Here is a 5,489-nt window from a genome sequence, read left to right on the forward strand (position 1 = left end):
ACATCATTGATATAAATATGCTTATTTACGGTATGTATTATATAGTGTAGGAAGAAAACAAGAGCAAGTCAAATATATGTACGATAATAATATTTCTTATATTACGTATTACACTACGGAATTGTAAAAAAAGCAAGGAATTCCAAATATTTCCTAAGATCCTATTTGTTCTATTCATGTCGTACATATTTATTTTCCCAGTCAATTATGACGATTCATAATTGGGGTATGTTACTCGCTTGGGGGCGTGCAACGTAACAATAGGACTGCTTCTAAATTGCTGCTAGATTAGCTTGCTTCTATTGGACCCAGAGTCGGTCAAGATACTGCTGCGGGCCAAGCTGTTGAAGGTATCGCTTGTCAATCATAAGCAGACGGTAAAATATGAGGTACTTTTTGGAAGCTTTAACAATTTGCGGCCTAAATGTCCTATTGGCAATTTCATTTGCTAATCCCTTCGTGTAATCCGAGAAACCTGAAAAATACATACTTCTTTTACTGCTTTGGTCCTGCCTCTTATCTTCTTTAAATTATAGCAACTCAACACTTCATTCATAAAAGCTTAGACATGCTTGGATTGCACTAGAAAGTTAACTTGTTTTGACCATATCTTTCTAATCATGCATCATTTTGAGATATTGTTTAACGCGATCAGTTTGAATTGTAGTAAGAAAACAAATTTGGCAAATTTGAATGTCAAAATCAAAACTAAATCAAATTTACCTTAAAACAAATTTTTTAGGTAGTCAAACTGACTTGTTTTAGTTATAACAATGTGCTAAGACATTTAAATGACTTATTTTTTCATGTTTGAAAGATATTCATCATTCTTTTGGACTAAAACCTTTAGGATGTTGTTTTATATAAAAAAAATAGTGAAAATAGAGAGTATGTCAAAAATGACTATGGCAACTTGTTTTTTGAAATATGACAATTGATACAAGAAGACTTACATATTGTATCTCTTCGTAATAAACCTTGTGATGATGTCGAAATAGTAGACACACCAATCTTGTAGAATGCATAAGATTAACATTGAGACCAAATCCCTTTACTAAAAAGTTGTTTTTGACGATGATGAAGATGAAAGTATGAATAAGCAGCATAAAGCATGTATGCAACTTAACACGAGGGTCTCTCTGTGATGCCTCATAATCAGATTTTAAACATTCTAATTGATTTCACAAATCAATGATCCTTTGCTTGATCACCTCCAATCATTTCATAATTAATGTCAATCTTATCCAAATTGTCTTTGGCATTTTTTTAGCACCTAGTGATGGGTCGACCTGGACCCTAAAGGTTGGTTTCAAATTTACATTTCAGGTCCATATTGGTTGACCTTGGATATCTCTTGGATGATTTAGAAATCTTAGGAGGATCCAATGATGTATGTCTTATGAATCATATCGAGCGGATAAAGGGACTCCAATCCGGATCATCAGCTTGGAAGTCTAGGGTTATAGTCAACGTCGATTCATCATTTTTAAAATCTATAATTCAAAATCGAACACGAAACTTTGCTTTCAATTGGCTGCTTTATAGAATATGGATGGCTTCCCAGATTTTGGGTGCGAAGTGACCTAATAATTTTTTTTTACGATGTACGATATATTATGTCCGTTCAGAATACACAAACTATTCTGACCAACGGCCAAAATTTCTTCTGATATGTTCTTGATTTCATTCAAGACGTAATCAAAACTCAAAATGGAGAAGAATTTGGTCCTTGGTTTCCTTTTATTGGAACTCTGTTCCTATTTGTTTTTGTTTCTAACGGGTCAGGTGCACTTTTAACTTGGAGAATCATTCAATTACCTCATGTGGAGTTAGTTGGACCTACGAATGATAATAAATACCAATATTGCTTTAGCTTCACTCACGTCAGCAACACATTTCTATGCATGCCTTACTAAAAAGGGATTGGGTTTCTTCGGTATATAGATTTAACCAACTCCAATAGTTTTTCCAATTAATGTCTTAGAAGATTTCACTTTGTTTAGTAAATCCTTGAATTTATCCATATTCCATGAATGAACCCAATGAAACTAAAGTTTCATGTTCGGTTTTTAATTAAGGACATTAAAAATGATTAATCGACGTCGACTATAAACCTAGCCTTCCAAGTTCGGATGTGGGTTCGAGTCCGTTTACCCACTCGGTATGAATCATAATATACATCATTAGATCCTTCTATTTCTGGATCATCCAAGAAATATTCAAGGTCAACCAATATGGATCAGAAATCTAAATTTGAAACCAACCTTTAGGGTCCAGGGCGATCCATCACTAGGGGCATAAAAAATGCCCAAGGTCAGTTGGTATTAGAGTCAAAAGACATTTTGGATGGCCTAGCATTAGAGGTGGTCCACCTAGGATCAATGATTTGTGAAATCCATTACAATATCTAAAAACTAATTATGAGGCATCATAGAGTGACCACCGTGTTAAGTTGCGTACAAGCTTTAAGCTGCTTATTCCTATCCATTCTATTACTTCTTTGTTATTAACATGCTTGATAACAAAGAGATACAGTATATGTAAACACCCCAACTTGTGTCATACTCAAATTTCTAAAACATGTTGCCCAGAGTCTATTTCGACGTAGTCTTCATTTTCGTGATATTTTTTCATATAAAACATCCTATAAGTTTTTGTCCAAAAGAATGATGAATATCTTTCAAACATGAAAAAAATAAGTTATTTTGATGTCAAATCACAAAGATATAACCAAAACAAATCGGTTTTGACTTTCCAAAAAACTTGTTTTTATGAAAATTTTACTTTAATTCTTATTTTAACTAATTAAGTACGTATTTTTCACGTTTCTAGGATTACACAAAGGGATTAGAAAATAAAAACCAGACTAGCGATACCTTCTATGGCATATAGTTGTACAATTAAGTACCTCATATTTTACCATATGCTCCTGGTTGACTAGCGATACTTTCTATGGCTTGGCCCGCAGTACTACCTTGACCGACTCTGGATCCAATAGAAGCAAGTAATATGTCCAATACAGCACCAATAAGGGAAGCAACAGAAATTAAATAAACCAATAAATTATTATATATTACTTAATTAGTATACTTAAATAATGTTATTTATATATTTATAATATTAATTAGTTACATTACTTAGTATTTCATATTGCATCACTAAGATCCGTACAACTAAACAAAGAACTCCCAACCGAAATAGAGAAGTGATGATATTTGATATAACTGAATCATCAAGATTACTTCAATATATCATTTTTATTCTCAAGATTTTGTAAATCCATATAATATAGTTCATCTATTTCTTTGCTCCAAACTCTTTCTTTCAATTCTTCTCTCCTTCATCTTCTTTAAACGCATTCATATGCTTGATTGTTTAATATCTATTGTCACAAACAAAAAACAAATAGCTTATATCATAATCCATATAGAGAAAGTGGAATCTATGTTCATATTATGTCAGTAGTAATATGGGTAATGAAATAATATACGTAGGTAGTCCATATATAACTATTGAATGTCTACTATCACATATACATGTGTTTCTTCCATAGTCTAAACCATCATCATCTTATTTCTTTTGAATCGGATCGGACATTGGAATCATTCTTCCAGGCAAACACTGGAATTCATGTATAATGTAGCTACGGCTACCTTGCTCGACCCACGTAAACTACGTGATTTTCACTTGTCTTTATTATATTTCACATCGATTCGAACGAAGAGATTCTTCAAAGTGAAACATCCCATATCACGTAATATGCGAACCATCCCACATATAATAGCAACGGTTTCGCAGAACATAGTTCTCGTTGTTTCGTCACACGTGCCATTGAAGTTATTGCTATTCTATCAGAAGCAGATGGAATTATACGGGGTACTTTATTGCTGATTGTGGCTTTTATTGAAGCTTTAACCATTTATTGGTCGTGGCATTATCACTTTTATTTGCTAATCCCTATGTGTAATCATAGAAACATGAAAACATGAAAAGTACATACTTCTTTTATTGCTTTGACCCTGCCTCTTATCTTCTTTAAATTATATCAACTCAACACTTCACTCCTAAAATCCTAGACATGCTTGGACAACACTAACAAGTTAACTTGCTTTGACCATATCTTTTTAATCATGCATCATTTTGAAGTGTGGTTTAATGCATTTTGTTTAAATTATATTAAAAAACCAATTTGGCTAATTTGAATGTCAAAATCATAATCTAATTAAAATTTTCGTAAAAACAGGTTTTTTGGGTAGTCAAACCGACATGTGTGGGTCATAACTTAGTACAAAACGACAAATTTTTTTCATGTTTGAAAGATAAGACTAGTTTCATCATTTTTTTGACAAAAACCTTTAGGATGTTGTTTTATATGCAAAAAATATAGTGAAAATAGAAAATATGTCGAAAATGACTCGGGGCAACTTTTTTTTTGAAATATGACCATTGACACAAGACTACTATGCCAAAATTGGGGTGTTTACATATTGTATTTTTTTGTTATCAAGCATGTGAAGCTCTGCCAATAACCAAAAAAGTAGACAGACTGATTTTGTAGATTGGATAAGCTTAACATTGAGATCAAATCCAATTCTAAAAAGTTCCTTTTGACAAAGATGAAGGTGAAAGTATGAATAAGCAGCTTAAATCATGTACGCAATTTAACGCAATGGTCTCTCTATGATGCTTCATAATCAGTTTTTAAATACTGTAATTTATTTCACAAATCATTGACCATAGGGTAGACCACATCTAATTCTCGGCCATCCAAATTGCCTTTTGACTGTAATACCAACTGAACTTGGGCATTTTTTAAGCCCCTAGTGATGATGGGTCGACCTAGACCATAAAGGTTGGTTTCAAATTTATATTTCTGGTCCATATTGGTTGACTTTGAATATCTCTTGGATGATTGAGAAATCACACAAGGATCCAATGATGTATGTATTATGATTCATATCGAGCGGGTAAAGGGACTCGAACGCACATCGTAACTTGGAAGGCTAGAGTTATAGTCGACGTTGATTCTTCATTTTTAACATCCTTAATTCAAAACCGAACATGAAACTTTGGTTTCATTCAGCTCTTTTATGGAATATGGATAAATTCAAGGATTTAGGGCGCAAAGTGACATAAATGAAAAAATTTATGATGTGTGATGTATTACGAAGTTCATTAATTAATTTAGTAACTGGAATATATGATTAAGTTAGGTAGGAGAGTAGAAAAAGAAATGGTTGAATCAAAATAATTCCTTAAGGGAACTTAAGGAATTATTTTGATAAAAGGGTACTACGAATGTTCTACCATGTTCGATTAACACACTAAAGGGTTATGCGAAACATTCGGTGTGCAAGTTGGTAACATTTCTATTGGCAAATAGGAGGTTTCCAAGTGCATGCTCAAGTACTGATAACTTCTTGGGTCGTAATTGCTATCGCATTAGATTCATCCTCTGTAGCCGAACGGAATACACAAACTATTCTGAC

The sequence above is a fragment of the Nuphar pumila genome, chromosome 4, assembly GCF_984573655.1.
Source record: "Nuphar pumila chromosome 4, dmNupPumi1.hap1.1, whole genome shotgun sequence".
NCBI lineage: Eukaryota > Viridiplantae > Streptophyta > Magnoliopsida > Nymphaeales > Nymphaeaceae > Nuphar > Nuphar pumila.